The sequence below is a fragment of the Chrysemys picta genome, chromosome 4 (genome assembly GCF_011386835.1).
Source record: "Chrysemys picta bellii isolate R12L10 chromosome 4, ASM1138683v2, whole genome shotgun sequence".
NCBI lineage: Eukaryota > Metazoa > Chordata > Testudines > Emydidae > Chrysemys > Chrysemys picta.
Genome location: NC_088794.1, coordinates 30473679 through 30490055, shown reverse-complemented (window position 1 = coordinate 30490055; position 16377 = coordinate 30473679). Strand labels below are relative to the sequence as shown.

General features: G+C 55.6%; 1 long non-coding RNA gene across 1 annotated transcript; it reads left to right on the top strand.

Annotated features, from left to right (window-relative positions):
- Positions 1-14517: 14517 nt before the first annotated feature.
- On the top strand, positions 14518-15811 carry LOC103307311 (uncharacterized). The gene is made up of 3 exons (XR_509930.4): positions 14518-14596; positions 15066-15174; positions 15703-15811. It is a non-coding gene; the product is annotated as an uncharacterized LOC103307311 (long non-coding RNA).
- The last annotated feature ends 566 nt before the right edge of the window (positions 15812-16377 follow it).

The window sequence follows — 16377 nt, the reverse complement described above, 5'->3', positions numbered from 1 at the left end:
TGCCCAGAGGGCTCAGTCCCGGATCAGGGCCCTGCAGTGCTAGACATTGTACACACACAGCCCGATTCCCCCCACGCTGGGTCTCCTGAATGGCTCCTGCCCGAAGGCGGGACGGCTCTATTCCTCACCCAATGTCTCCTGCTGGCAGAGATGCTCTGAGAGACGTCTACGCTCTGGGTCTCTGGGCTTCCCGGGCTGGGAGGCAAGCGTGGCTGTCTCCGGGCGGTTCTGCTGACTCTCCAGCAGCTGCACTTCAGGTGTCCTAATTCAGCCCTAGTCCTCTGCAGTGCTGAGGGGCACTGTCCTGGCATCGGACTGTCCTGGTAAATAGAACAATGTCTCCTGGCACCCTGAGAATTCCTGTTCCCCCGGCAACCTCAGTGCCATTTCCTATGGAAGTGATGGTGTCATCAAAGGTGATGGAGGTGGTCAGGCCTAGTGGTTGGAGCTGGACTCAGGGGGCGGGGCAGGGCATGGGTGGAGCAAGGCTGGAGCGAGACCAGGGCTGGAGTAGGACTAGAAACAGGGCTGGAGCAGGCTCAGCCTGTTGCCTATGTCAGGCAGGAGCGAGTTCCTGGCCCTGGAGTGATGTTGAGCAGACTGAGCTGCTGCTGTGAGACTGATATACCTGCTCTGGGAGACACAAGGCCAGTTCCTGGCTTGTGGATTAGCTGGAGCCCAGCACAGGAGGGAATCAGCACCTTACAGATGGCTCCTGGGACACTTGGCTCCCGGCCACGCTAGGTATTGCCATGCCAGGTGCAGGGGGCGAGGTGCAGCGCCATGGAGGAGATTGGGGAGGCAGGAGCACTGAGGTGGGGCTGAGCGGGCAAGTGCTGAGGAGCTGCGGCTGGCTGGCCAGCAGAGAGGAGGAGCAGCAGCTCGGCTCTGGAGGGCCCAGCTGCAGCTCCACACAGGGCGCTGCCAGAGCCTGGCAGGCGGCTGGCTGAAGTGGCACTTTGTGATCTGGCACGGGCGGGAGCTAGCTCCCCACATCTGAATGCTCCGCAGCGCCGGTGGATTCAGATCCAAACCAGGATCTGGCTCCAAATTCACAGCTGGACTCTTCCCCCGATCTGGAGCAGCCTGCATCGTGTGGGGGTGGTTGATTTCACAAGAGAGGGGGCTTCCCACAGACTCTCTAACTCCCTCACTGTGACGAAGTGGGACTGTTCTTAATGTTTCCTCTGAATACTGTAGGGGTGCCTCAGTTTCCCCTATGCATTTCTTAAGTCTCTAGGTGGGGGGATAAAGGCCAGTGTGCATAAATGGCCAACACTCTGTCTCCTGGCAACTAATGGCCGGGGCCCTTCCCCCCTGCAGGGGGATAGCTAAAGGTGTTGGAGAACAAAGATCAGGTGACCTCCTGGCCCGGGAAAGAGACAAAGGCCAGAGAGAAGGGGCTGGAGAGTTTCAGTTTGGAGCTGGCTGGGGACGAGGAGTGAAGTGCAGATGTGGGTGTCTGGCTTACTGCCCCCCAACTCCCTCACTGTGACGAAGTGGGACTGTTCTTAATGTTTCCTCTGAATACTGTAGGGGTGCCTCAGTTTCCCCTATGCATTTCTTAAGTCTCTAGGTGGGGGGATAAAGGCCAGTGTGCATAAATGGCCAACACTCTGTCTCCTGGCAACTAATGGCCGGGGCCCTTCCCCCCTGCAGGGGGATAGCTAAAGGTGTTGGAGAACAAAGATCAGGTGACCTCCTGGCCCGGGAAAGAGACAAAGGCCAGAGAGAAGGGGCTGGAGAGTTTCAGTTTGGAGCTGGCTGGGGACGAGGAGTGAAGTGCAGATGTGGGTGTCTGGCTTACTGCTCCCCAACTCCCTCACTGTGACGAAGTGGGACTGTTCTTAATGTTTCCTCTGAATACTGTAGGGGTGCCTCAGTTTCTCCTATGCATTTCTTAAGTCTCTAGGTGGGGGGATAAAGGGGCACTTGGTAGAAATGCGCCACCCAGCCAGGAGCCCGGGGAAGGCTTGGTGCGGTTGGCGATGCAATGGAAAAGCAGAGGCGGGCAATAGAAGATTCTCCTACCTGGAGTCAGGAGTGGGCAGAAGCTGGCGTGTATATGGGCCACCCACTTTCTGCTACCAGTGGCGGAGCTGAAACGGCCAGATCAGCTTTCCCAGCGGCACGTGCCAGCTCTCGCTCTGCCAGAGCCAAGCCTGGCAGTGAGGGGATGAGGCTTTGGCAGCCAGCAGGGGGCATGTCACAATGGGCAGGCGAGTCACAAGCCAGCCAATGTGTGACTGCCTAGCCCTGGGATGCCCCAGCCCAGATTAGTTTTGGCCCGGCCGGGGCTTTAGAGCCTGTCCTTCCCCACCCAGAGCAGACTGTCAAAAGCCAAACCCCTCTCACCACCAGCTGTGTAGCTTTCCCTTGCTTTTGGTCTGTCTTAGGCACCATCCTGGCCCTCATCCCCGTGGCATCAGAGCACTGCCCAACCTCGATTGCATTTATTCTAACCTCCCCCTGCAGGGCACGGCCTGGCTGCTACCTCCACTGAACAGACAGGGAACTGCAGCACAGAGGGAATAAGGGATTTGCCCGAGGCCACGCAGAGCATCTGTGGCAGAGCTGGGAAATGACCATGGGTCTCCTGGGTCCCAGGCTGGCACCTTCTCTTCCAACCTCCTGCCCCCTTTGTCCCTGGTTCAGTGTGAGCTGTGAGAGCTCTCTGGGGCACAGGAGCTGGCTGGTGCCCAGATGGAACTACATGGCCTATTGCACATATCTCGCTTTTCCCGAACATTGAGTCTGCTGCTACAACCATACCAGGGCCTGCCAGGATCCTTGCAGCTGGTCAGTGCTAAGTTGTGAACTGTGCTAAGTAGGGAAGACAAAATAGATCTTCCATCACTAGCGCAGCTCTGTGTTACTGGGGACTCACTGCTGGCTCAACCCAACCAGCCTTCCTCACACAGAGCCTGTAAATCCTCCAGCCCTGCTGTTCTCCTTTGTATTTTGGCAGTGCCCAGAGGGCTCAGTCCCGGATCAGGGCCCTGCAGTGCTAGACATTGTACACACACAGCCCGATTCCCCCCACGCTGGGTCTCCTGAATGGCTCCTGCCCGAAGGCGGGACGGCTCTATTCCTCACCCAATGTCTCCTGCTGGCAGAGATGCTCTGAGAGACGTCTACGCTCTGGGTCTCTGGGCTTCCCGGGCTGGGAGGCAAGCGTGGCTGTCTCCGGGCGGTTCTGCTGACTCTCCAGCAGCTGCACTTCAGGTGTCCTAATTCAGCCCTAGTCCTCTGCAGTGCTGAGGGGCACTGTCCTGGCATCGGACTGATCTGGTAAATAGAACAATGTCTCCTGGCACCCTGAGAATTCCTGTTCCCCCGGCAACCTCAGTGCCATTTCCTATGGAAGTGATGGTGTCATCAAAGGTGATGGAGGTGGTCAGGCCTAGTGGTTGGAGCTGGACTCAGGGGGCGGGGCAGGGCATGGGTGGAGCAAGGCTGGAGCGAGACCAGGGCTGGAGTAGGACTAGAAACAGGGCTGGAGCAGGCTCAGCCTGTTGCCTATGTCAGGCAGGAGCGAGTTCCTGGCCCTGGAGTGATGTTGAGCAGACTGAGCTGCTGCTGTGAGACTGATATACCTGCTCTGGGAGACACAAGGCCAGTTCCTGGCTTGTGGATTAGCTGGAGCCCAGCACAGGAGGGAATCAGCACCTTACAGATGGCTCCTGGGACACTTGGCTCCCGGCCACGCTAGGTATTGCCATGCCAGGTGCAGGGGGCGAGGTGCAGCGCCATGGAGGAGATTGGGGAGGCAGGAGCACTGAGGTGGGGCTGAGCGGGCAAGTGCTGAGGAGCTGCGGCTGGCTGGCCAGCAGAGAGGAGGAGCAGCAGCTCGGCTCTGGAGGGCCCAGCTGCAGCTCCACACAGGGCGCTGCCAGAGCCTGGCAGGCGGCTGGCTGAAGTGGCACTTTGTGATCTGGCACGGGCGGGAGCTAGCTCCCCACATCTGAATGCTCCGCAGCGCCGGTGGATTCAGATCCAAACCAGGATCTGGCTCCAAATTCACAGCTGGACTCTTCCCCCGATCTGGAGCAGCCTGCATCGTGTGGGGGTGGTTGATTTCACAAGAGAGGGGGCTTCCCACAGACTCTCTAACTCCCTCACTGTGACGAAGTGGGACTGTTCTTAATGTTTCCTCTGAATACTGTAGGGGTGCCTCAGTTTCCCCTATGCATTTCTTAAGTCTCTAGGTGGGGGGATAAAGGCCAGTGTGCATAAATGGCCAACACTCTGTCTCCTGGCAACTAATGGCCGGGGCCCTTCCCCCCTGCAGGGGGATAGCTAAAGGTGTTGGAGAACAAAGATCAGGTGACCTCCTGGTCCGGGAAAGAGACAAAGGCCAGAGAGAAGGGGCTGGAGAGTTTCAGTTTGGAGCTGGCTGGGGACGAGGAGTGAAGTGCAGATGTGGGTGTCTGGCTTACTGCCCCCCAACTCCCTCACTGTGACGAAGTGGGACTGTTCTTAATGTTTCCTCTGAATACTGTAGGGGTGCCTCAGTTTCCCCTATGCATTTCTTAAGTCTCTAGGTGGGGGGATAAAGGCCAGTGTGCATAAATGGCCAACACTCTGTCTCCTGGCAACTAATGGCCGGGGCCCTTCCCCCCTGCAGGGGGATAGCTAAAGGTGTTGGAGAACAAAGATCAGGTGACCTCCTGGCCCGGGAAAGAGACAAAGGCCAGAGAGAAGGGGCTGGAGAGTTTCAGTTTGGAGCTGGCTGGGGACGAGGAGTGAAGTGCAGATGTGGGTGTCTGGCTTACTGCCCCCCAACTCCCTCACTGTGACGAAGTGGGACTGTTCTTAATGTTTCCTCTGAATACTGTAGGGGTGCCTCAGTTTCTCCTATGCATTTCTTAAGTCTCTAGGTGGGGGGATAAAGGGGCACTTGGTAGAAATGCGCCACCCAGCCAGGAGCCCGGGGAAGGCTTGGTGCGGCTGGCGATGCAATGGAAAAGCAGAGGCGGGCAATAGAAGATTCTCCTACCTGGAGTCAGGAGTGGGCAGAAGCTGGCGTGTATATGGGCCACCCACTTTCTGCTACCAGTGGCGGAGCTGAAACGGCCGGATCAGCTTTCCCAGCGGCACGTGCCAGCTCTCGCTCTGCCAGAGCCAAGCCTGGCAGTGAGGGGATGAGGCTTTGGCAGCCAGCAGGGGGCATGTCACAATGGGCAGGCGAGTCACAAGCCAGCCAATGTGTGACTGCCTAGCCCTGGGATGCCCCAGCCCAGATTAGTTTTGGCCCGGCCGGGGCTTTAGAGCCTGTCCTTCCCCACCCAGAGCAGACTGTCAAAAGCCAAACCCCTCTCACCACCAGCTGTGTAGCTTTCCCTTGCTTTTGGTCTGTCTTAGGCACCATCCTGGCCCTCATCCCCGTGGCATCAGAGCACTGCCCAACCTCGATTGCATTTATTCTAACCGCCCCCTGCAGGGCACGGCCTGGCTGCTACCTCCACTGAACAGACAGGGAACTGCAGCACAGAGGGAATAAGGGATTTGCCCGAGGCCACGCAGAGCATCTGTGGCAGAGCTGGGAAATGACCATGGGTCTCCTGGGTCCCAGGCTGGCACCTTCTCTTCCAACCTCCTGCCCCCTTTGTCCCTGGTTCAGTGTGAGCTGTGAGAGCTCTCTGGGGCACAGGAGCTGGCTGGTGCCCAGATGGAACTACATGGCCTATTGCACATATCTCGCTTTTCCCGAACATTGAGTCTGCTGCTACAACCATACCAGGGCCTGCCAGGATCCTTGCAGCTGGTCAGTGCTAAGTTGTGAACTGTGCTAAGTAGGGAAGACAAAATAGATCTTCCATCACTAGCGCAGCTCTGTGTTACTGGGGACTCACTGCTGGCTCAACCCAACCAGCCTTCCTCACACAGAGCCTGTAAATCCTCCAGCCCTGCTGTTCTCCTTTGTATTTTGGCAGTGCCCAGAGGGCTCAGTCCCGGATCAGGGCCCTGCAGTGCTAGACATTGTACACACACAGCCCGATTCCCCCCACGCTGGGTCTCCTGAATGGCTCCTGCCCGAAGGCGGGACGGCTCTATTCCTCACCCAATGTCTCCTGCTGGCAGAGATGCTCTGAGAGACGTCTACGCTCTGGGTCTCTGGGCTTCCCGGGCTGGGAGGCAAGCGTGGCTGTCTCCGGGCGGTTCTGCTGACTCTCCAGCAGCTGCACTTCAGGTGTCCTAATTCAGCCCTAGTCCTCTGCAGTGCTGAGGGGCACTGTCCTGGCATCGGACTGTCCTGGTAAATAGAACAATGTCTCCTGGCACCCTGAGAATTCCTGTTCCCCCGGCAACCTCAGTGCCATTTCCTATGGAAGTGATGGTGTCATCAAAGGTGATGGAGGTGGTCAGGCCTAGTGGTTGGAGCTGGACTCAGGGGGCGGGGCAGGGCATGGGTGGAGCAAGGCTGGAGCGAGACCAGGGCTGGAGTAGGACTAGAAACAGGGCTGGAGCAGGCTCAGCCTGTTGCCTATGTCAGGCAGGAGCGAGTTCCTGGCCCTGGAGTGATGTTGAGCAGACTGAGCTGCTGCTGTGAGACTGATATACCTGCTCTGGGAGACACAAGGCCAGTTCCTGGCTTGTGGATTAGCTGGAGCCCAGCACAGGAGGGAATCAGCACCTTACAGATGGCTCCTGGGACACTTGGCTCCCGGCCACGCTAGGTATTGCCATGCCAGGTGCAGGGGGCGAGGTGCAGCGCCATGGAGGAGATTGGGGAGGCAGGAGCACTGAGGTGGGGCTGAGCGGGCAAGTGCTGAGGAGCTGCGGCTGGCTGGCCAGCAGAGAGGAGGAGCAGCAGCTCGGCTCTGGAGGGCCCAGCTGCAGCTCCACACAGGGCGCTGCCAGAGCCTGGCAGGCGGCTGGCTGAAGTGGCACTTTGTGATCTGGCACGGGCGGGAGCTAGCTCCCCACATCTGAATGCTCCGCAGCGCCGGTGGATTCAGATCCAAACCAGGATCTGGCTCCAAATTCACAGCTGGACTCTTCCCCCGATCTGGAGCAGCCTGCATCGTGTGGGGGTGGTTGATTTCACAAGAGAGGGGGCTTCCCACAGACTCTCTAACTCCCTCACTGTGACGAAGTGGGACTGTTCTTAATGTTTCCTCTGAATACTGTAGGGGTGCCTCAGTTTCCCCTATGCATTTCTTAAGTCTCTAGGTGGGGGGATAAAGGCCAGTGTGCATAAATGGCCAACACTCTGTCTCCTGGCAACTAATGGCCGGGGCCCTTCCCCCCTGCAGGGGGATAGCTAAAGGTGTTGGAGAACAAAGATCAGGTGACCTCCTGGCCCGGGAAAGAGACAAAGGCCAGAGAGAAGGGGCTGGAGAGTTTCAGTTTGGAGCTCGCTGGGGACGAGGAGTGAAGTGCAGATGTGGGTGTCTGGCTTACTGCCCCCCAACTCCCTCACTGTGACGAAGTGGGACTGTTCTTAATGTTTCCTCTGAATACTGTAGGGGTGCCTCAGTTTCCCCTATGCATTTCTTAAGTCTCTAGGTGGGGGGATAAAGGCCAGTGTGCATAAATGGCCAACACTCTGTCTCCTGGCAACTAATGGCCGGGGCCCTTCCCCCCTGCAGGGGGATAGCTAAAGGTGTTGGAGAACAAAGATCAGGTGACCTCCTGGCCCGGGAAAGAGACAAAGGCCAGAGAGAAGGGGCTGGAGAGTTTCAGTTTGGAGCTGGCTGGGGACGAGGAGTGAAGTGCAGATGTGGGTGTCTGGCTTACTGCTCCCCAACTCCCTCACTGTGACGAAGTGGGACTGTTCTTAATGTTTCCTCTGAATACTGTAGGGGTGCCTCAGTTTCTCCTATGCATTTCTTAAGTCTCTAGGTGGGGGGATAAAGGGGCACTTGGTAGAAATGCGCCACCCAGCCAGGAGCCCGGGGAAGGCTTGGTGCGGTTGGCGATGCAATGGAAAAGCAGAGGCGGGCAATAGAAGATTCTCCTACCTGGAGTCAGGAGTGGGCAGAAGCTGGCGTGTATATGGGCCACCCACTTTCTGCTACCAGTGGCGGAGCTGAAACGGCCGGATCAGCTTTCCCAGCGGCACGTGCCAGCTCTCACTCTGCCAGAGCCAAGCCTGGCAGTGAGGGGATGAGGCTTTGGCAGCCAGCAGGGGGCATGTCACAATGGGCAGGCGAGTCACAAGCCAGCCAATGTGTGACTGCCTAGCCCTGGGATGCCCCAGCCCAGATTAGTTTTGGCCCGGCCGGGGCTTTAGAGCCTGTCCTTCCCCACCCAGAGCAGACTGTCAAAAGCCAAACCCCTCTCACCACCAGCTGTGTAGCTTTCCCTTGCTTTTGGTCTGTCTTAGGCACCATCCTGGCCCTCATCCCCGTGGCATCAGAGCACTGCCCAACCTCGATTGCATTTATTCTAACCGCCCCCTGCAGGGCACGGCCTGGCTGCTACCTCCACTGAACAGACAGGGAACTGCAGCACAGAGGGAATAAGGGATTTGCCCGAGGCCACGCAGAGCATCTGTGGCAGAGCTGGGAAATGACCATGGGTCTCCTGGGTCCCAGGCTGGCACCTTCTCTTCCAACCTCCTGCCCCCTTTGTCCCTGGTTCAGTGTGAGCTGTGAGAGCTCTCTGGGGCACAGGAGCTGGCTGGTGCCCAGATGGAACTACATGGCCTATTGCACATATCTCGCTTTTCCCGAACATTGAGTCTGCTGCTACAACCATACCAGGGCCTGCCAGGATCCTTGCAGCTGGTCAGTGCTAAGTTGTGAACTGTGCTAAGTAGGGAAGACAAAATAGATCTTCCATCACTAGCGCAGCTCTGTGTTACTGGGGACTCACTGCTGGCTCAACCCAACCAGCCTTCCTCACACAGAGCCTGTAAATCCTCCAGCCCTGCTGTTCTCCTTTGTATTTTGGCAGTGCCCAGAGGGCTCAGTCCCGGATCAGGGCCCTGCAGTGCTAGACATTGTACACACACAGCCCGATTCCCCCCACGCTGGGTCTCCTGAATGGCTCCTGCCCGAAGGCGGGACGGCTCTATTCCTCACCCAATGTCTCCTGCTGGCAGAGATGCTCTGAGAGACGTCTACGCTCTGGGTCTCTGGGCTTCCCGGGCTGGGAGGCAAGCGTGGCTGTCTCCGGGCGGTTCTGCTGACTCTCCAGCAGCTGCACTTCAGGTGTCCTAATTCAGCCCTAGTCCTCTGCAGTGCTGAGGGGCACTGTCCTGGCATCGGACTGTCCTGGTAAATAGAACAATGTCTCCTGGCACCCTGAGAATTCCTGTTCCCCCGGCAACCTCAGTGCCATTTCCTATGGAAGTGATGGTGTCATCAAAGGTGATGGAGGTGGTCAGGCCTAGTGGTTGGAGCTGGACTCAGGGGGCGGGGCAGGGCATGGGTGGAGCAAGGCTGGAGCGAGACCAGGGCTGGAGTAGGACTAGAAACAGGGCTGGAGCAGGCTCAGCCTGTTGCCTATGTCAGGCAGGAGCGAGTTCCTGGCCCTGGAGTGATGTTGAGCAGACTGAGCTGCTGCTGTGAGACTGATATACCTGCTCTGGGAGACACAAGGCCAGTTCCTGGCTTGTGGATTAGCTGGAGCCCAGCACAGGAGGGAATCAGCACCTTACAGATGGCTCCTGGGACACTTGGCTCCCGGCCACGCTAGGTATTGCCATGCCAGGTGCAGGGGGCGAGGTGCAGCGCCATGGAGGAGATTGGGGAGGCAGGAGCACTGAGGTGGGGCTGAGCGGGCAAGTGCTGAGGAGCTGCGGCTGGCTGGCCAGCAGAGAGGAGGAGCAGCAGCTCGGCTCTGGAGGGCCCAGCTGCAGCTCCACACAGGGCGCTGCCAGAGCCTGGCAGGCGGCTGGCTGAAGTGGCACTTTGTGATCTGGCACGGGCGGGAGCTAGCTCCCCACATCTGAATGCTCCGCAGCGCCGGTGGATTCAGATCCAAACCAGGATCTGGCTCCAAATTCACAGCTGGACTCTTCCCCCGATCTGGAGCAGCCTGCATCGTGTGGGGGTGGTTGATTTCACAAGAGAGGGGGCTTCCCACAGACTCTCTAACTCCCTCACTGTGACGAAGTGGGACTGTTCTTAATGTTTCCTCTGAATACTGTAGGGGTGCCTCAGTTTCCCCTATGCATTTCTTAAGTCTCTAGGTGGGGGGATAAAGGCCAGTGTGCATAAATGGCCAACACTCTGTCTCCTGGCAACTAATGGCCGGGGCCCTTCCCCCCTGCAGGGGGATAGCTAAAGGTGTTGGAGAACAAAGATCAGGTGACCTCCTGGTCCGGGAAAGAGACAAAGGCCAGAGAGAAGGGGCTGGAGAGTTTCAGTTTGGAGCTGGCTGGGGACGAGGAGTGAAGTGCAGATGTGGGTGTCTGGCTTACTGCCCCCCAACTCCCTCACTGTGACGAAGTGGGACTGTTCTTAATGTTTCCTCTGAATACTGTAGGGGTGCCTCAGTTTCCCCTATGCATTTCTTAAGTCTCTAGGTGGGGGGATAAAGGCCAGTGTGCATAAATGGCCAACACTCTGTCTCCTGGCAACTAATGGCCGGGGCCCTTCCCCCCTGCAGGGGGATAGCTAAAGGTGTTGGAGAACAAAGATCAGGTGACCTCCTGGCCCGGGAAAGAGACAAAGGCCAGAGAGAAGGGGCTGGAGAGTTTCAGTTTGGAGCTGGCTGGGGACGAGGAGTGAAGTGCAGATGTGGGTGTCTGGCTTACTGCCCCCCAACTCCCTCACTGTGACGAAGTGGGACTGTTCTTAATGTTTCCTCTGAATACTGTAGGGGTGCCTCAGTTTCTCCTATGCATTTCTTAAGTCTCTAGGTGGGGGGATAAAGGGGCACTTGGTAGAAATGCGCCACCCAGCCAGGAGCCCGGGGAAGGCTTGGTGCGGTTGGCGATGCAATGGAAAAGCAGAGGCGGGCAATAGAAGATTCTCCTACCTGGAGTCAGGAGTGGGCAGAAGCTGGCGTGTATATGGGCCACCCACTTTCTGCTACCAGTGGCGGAGCTGAAACGGCCGGATCAGCTTTCCCAGCGGCACGTGCCAGCTCTCGCTCTGCCAGAGCCAAGCCTGGCAGTGAGGGGATGAGGCTTTGGCAGCCAGCAGGGGGCATGTCACAATGGGCAGGCGAGTCACAAGCCAGCCAGTGTGTGACTGCCTAGCCCTGGGATGCCCCAGCCCAGATTAGTTTTGGCCCGGCCGGGGCTTTAGAGCCTGTCCTTCCCCACCCAGAGCAGACTGTCAAAAGCCAAACCCCTCTCACCACCAGCTGTGTAGCTTTCCCTTGCTTTTGGTCTGTCTTAGGCACCATCCTGGCCCTCATCCCCGTGGCATCAGAGCACTGCCCAACCTCGATTGCATTTATTCTAACCGCCCCCTGCAGGGCACGGCCTGGCTGCTACCTCCACTGAACAGACAGTGAACTGCAGCACAGAGGGAATAAGGGATTTGCCCGAGGCCACGCAGAGCATCTGTGGCAGAGCTGGGAAATGACCATGGGTCTCCTGGGTCCCAGGCTGGCACCTTCTCTTCCAACCTCCTGCCCCCTTTGTCCCTGGTTCAGTGTGAGCTGTGAGAGCTCTCTGGGGCACAGGAGCTGGCTGGTGCCCAGATGGAACTACATGGCCTATTGCACATATCTCGCTTTTCCCGAACATTGAGTCTGCTGCTACAACCATACCAGGGCCTGCCAGGATCCTTGCAGCTGGTCAGTGCTAAGTTGTGAACTGTGCTAAGTAGGGAAGACAAAATAGATCTTCCATCACTAGCGCAGCTCTGTGTTACTGGGGACTCACTGCTGGCTCAACCCAACCAGCCTTCCTCACACAGAGCCTGTAAATCCTCCAGCCCTGCTGTTCTCCTTTGTATTTTGGCAGTGCCCAGAGGGCTCAGTCCCGGATCAGGGCCCCGCGTTGCTAGACATTGTACACACACAGCCCGATTCCCCCCAAGCTGGGTCTCCTGAATGGCTCCTGCCCGAAGGCGGGACGGCTCTATTCCTCACCCAATGTCTCCTGCTGGCAGAGATGCTCTGAGAGACGTCTACGCTCTGGGTCTCTGGGCTTCCCGGGCTGGGAGGCAAGCGTGGCTGTCTCCGGGCGGTTCTGCTGACTCTCCAGCAGCTGCACTTCAGGTGTCCTAATGCAGCCCTAGTCCTTTCCAGTGCTGAGGGGCACTGTCCTGGCATCGGACTGTCCTGGTAAATAGAACAATGTCTCCTGGCACCCTGAGAATTCCTGTTCCCCCGGCAACCTCAGTGCCATTTCCTATGGAAGTGATGGTGTCATCAAAGGTGATGGAGGCCTAGTGGTTGGAGCTGGACTCAGGGGGCAGGGCGGGGCATGGGTGGAGCAAGGCTGGAGCGAGACCAGGGCTGGAGTAGGACTAGGAACAGGGCTGGAGCAGGCTCAGCCTGTTGCCTGTGTCAGGCAGGAGCGAGTTCCTGGCCCTGGAGTGATGTTGAGCAGACTGAGCTGCTGCTGTGAGACTGATATACCTGCTCTGGGAGACACAAGGCCAGTTCCTGGCTTGTGGATTAGCTGGAGCCCAGCACAGGAGGGAATCAGCACCTTACAGATGGCTCCTGGGACACTTGGCTCCCGGCCCCGCTGGGTATTGACATGCCAGGTGCAGGGGGCGAGGTGCAGCGCCAGGGAGGAGATTGGGGAGGCAGGAGCACTGAGGTGGGGCTGAGCGGGCAGGTGCTGAGGAGCTGCGGCTGGCTGGCCAGCAGAGAGGAGGAGCAGCAGCTCGGCTCTGGAGGGCCCAGCTGCAGCTCCACACAGGGCGCTGCCAGAGCCTGGCAGGCGGCTGGCTGAAGTGGCACTTTGTGATCTGGCACGGGCGGGAGCTAGCTCCCCACATCTGAACGCTCCGCAGCGCCGGTGGATTCAGATCCAAAGCAGGATCTGGCTCCAAATTCACAGCTGGACTCTTCCCCCGAGATGTTAATGTTAATGCTGTTTACCCTGTTGTCGCCTCAGAGTGCAGACACAAACTCTTGCTGGTGGCTGCTCTGACACTTTTTCCTAAAATACTTAATTAACTTTAGGAAAAACAAATAAATATACACATCCAAATCATTGCAATTTATAGAAGTATTTTTGTTTGTTTTTTGTTTTGTAGACTCAATTAAAAATAATGCACACTTATCTCTATTCTTTACTAGACTTAAACAGCATAGTTTAACTTCTATATTTGGGGGGATTTAACCAGAGGGCTGGCCTTACAGGGAGCTACTGCCCACAGTCCAGTGGTCGGGGTGGTGCTGTGGTCAAGAGGCAAGGAGGGCCTTTTTTTTTTTTTTTTTAAATATGGAGATATACCTATTTCATAGAACTGGAAGGGACCCCGAAAGACCATTGAGTCCAGCCCTCTGCCTTCACTAGGCAGGACCAAGTACTGATTTTTTGCCCCAGATCCTTCAAGGATTGAACTCATAACCCCGGGTTTAGCAGACCAATGCTCAAACCACTGAACTATCCCTTCCCCAGAGTGTGAGGCTGCAGAAGGGAGGTTGGAGCATTGGGGTGGGGGAAGGCAGTGGGGCCGGGGCAATGAAGGGGTGGGTGGGGAGCCCCACCCTAAGGCTGAAGCTTAAAGCCCCACAACTGGAGCCCAACGACCCACCACTGAAACCCAAGCCCAGGCTCCACCACCCCCAGGAAGGTGGATTGGGAACCCACCAGCCACCTGCATTCCTCTGGCGTTGTGCCCCATGTGTCTCCAGAGGCGGAGCAGGGTGCCAACCCCTGTTGGCAGCACCAGCAAACACCAAGGCAGTGCATCCAGGAGCAACAGGGAGGGGAGGGGCTGCTGCTTTTCCCCCTCCCCGCCAGAATCACTGCGCAGAGAGCTGTCGTGGCTGCAAAAAAAACCTGCTCGGCTAATCTGCCCCCATTTTAGGTCACATCCTAATCTCTAATATTTAGCGATCTTGTCTCAATCCCGAAGTATGAGGTTTAGTATCCCTTCCAAAATGTGTCAGTATTAACTATTACAATTCTGGATATTATATAGTTTATCCATACCAAGACAAAATGCCTTTTTCAATCTTGCTAATTTCTTGGCCTCAATAATTCCCAGTGGCAGCAAATTCCACTGTCTTAGGACACACATGGCACAGAAAAGTTCAGTTTTGAATCATCCACCTTTAATTTTATTCAAAAAATATCATCAGACTTTTATAAAGCACTTATCAGGCCATGTGGACAACCTTCCTCCCGCCACCGTTTTTCTTCAAAACAGTGAGTTCAGTGCATGCAAATGAAAGTGGAATGTGAATGTTAAAAATAAAATGCTACTGTCAAGTTATGTTGTGAGTGTAACTTGGAAGAATACATTCTGTAATGAATTGATCAATGATTTCACAATATGCTTTTCTCTTCTGTGTTACTGAGACATTACAAACGAAAATATGTTCATTGCATAATGATTTTTGAGAAATCATTATAAAATGTTTGGAATAATCACATTACCAATATAATTTGTGAATATATTTAAACTCACAGATAGCCTCGATGAAAAAAAAAAGAATGGTTAATAATTGACCCCTTGTGTGATGAGATGAGATATGAAAGAACATGCCTGAGGAATTGGAGGTGATTTATTAGATACTTACTTTTACAGTGGACATTAACTGTTCCATTGAAATTTTTTTTGAAGGGAATGTAACAATTGTGAGACTAATATCTTCCTATTAGCTACAAATAAAAATTGAAACAGCATGTACTTGTACTGAATATGCCTAGTAATGGACTTTGAGTGAACTTGTGTGATTTGACTCTGGGGAATGACTTAACAGAATGTGGACATGAAACTGTAGCATGTTGCATGATTGAGAATGTGTTATTATCAACATGGGTCACAGCAAATCAGATGATACATTGTGTAAGAGTGAGACAATAATATGAAAGCAAGTGTGTATATATGTGAGCAATAAGTAATTTCCATAATTAATTAAAAAGAGAGAGAATGGATTTTTATCTATGTCCATAAACCGGAGGGGGGGAAAAAAGGAAAGCAAAGCTCATTTATGCAGTCTGCTAATGTACTCTTTAAAAATTTCAGAAACTTCATCAAACGATTAACTGGAAAATCCTCATCTGATTGGAACAGTAAAATTGTTCATCATCCCAGACAAAGTGATGGCTACAACTGCGGACCACTCATCTTAAAGGTATTGAATACCAAATTGCCATTATTATTTGTTATATTTGTGTAATTATCCAGGGTGAAAGTAAATGCCGGAGATTACCAGTGGGCACTACACCAGCGTCCTTGCCAAGGTGTGTGGGGTGGGCTTGTGGCCCCCAGAAGGGATGGGGTCTCCAGCAGAAGGTGCGGTGCTGGGGGGCCAGATTCCACCAGCCAGCCCTTCCTCACAGCTGCTGCTGCAGTGGCCAGGAGAACCAGGCCCTTGTAAATCGCCGGAGCCCAGGACACATTTTGCTCCCCCACTGTCGGCAGCCCTGCCAGGAGCATCCAACAGCATTGCCGGACCCTATGGCAGGGCCGCTGATGCGGGGGGGCGGGGGAGGGTGCTAAAGGGGGCAGCGACATTAAAGCATAAAGCACTACCACAGCGGAAGTGTAACGTCAGCCGTGTAAGGGCCGGTACAAGTGGCTGGGTCTTACCGGTATGCTGAACCGGCCCACTTTCACCTCTGGTAATTATGATGTTTATTCTAAATATCAGTGTTGTTAGTTTGCAGAAGCGTATTTGCAGCACGAAGATATCAGTATGGTAGAAACAACACAAGAGGCTAATATTGTGTTTAGAAGACATATAGCAATTCTTCTAATGAAGGAGTCAGGTAATTACTTTCTAACATGTACTGTTGTCTCATTAGGCACATGTGAAGATAACATGAAGAGTGGAATTATGTCACATAGCAGACAGTTATCTTAATATAGGGTTACCATATTTCAGCAAGCAAAAAAGAGGACGGGAGGAGCCCCACCCTAGCCCCCCCCCGCCCCTCCCACTTCCCGCCCCCCCAGAACCCCCAACCCTCCCCCTGTTCCTTGTCCCCTGACTGCCCCCTCCTGGGACCCCTGCCCCTAACTGCCCCCCAGGACTCCACTCCCTATCTAAGCCTCCCTGCCTCTTGTCCCCTGACTGCCCCAACCCTTATCCACACCCCCACCCCCACACAGATCCCTGGGACTCCCACGCCCCATCCAACCACTCCCCACCCCCTGACAGCCCCCCCCCGAACTCCCAAACCATCTAAACCCCTCTGCTCCCTGTCCCCTGACTGCTCCGATCCCTCTCCGCACTCCTGCCCCCTGACAGCCCCCCCCAGAACTCCCAACCCATCTAAACCCCTCTGCTCCCTGTCCCCTGACTGCTCCGATCCCTCTCCGCACTCCTGCCCCC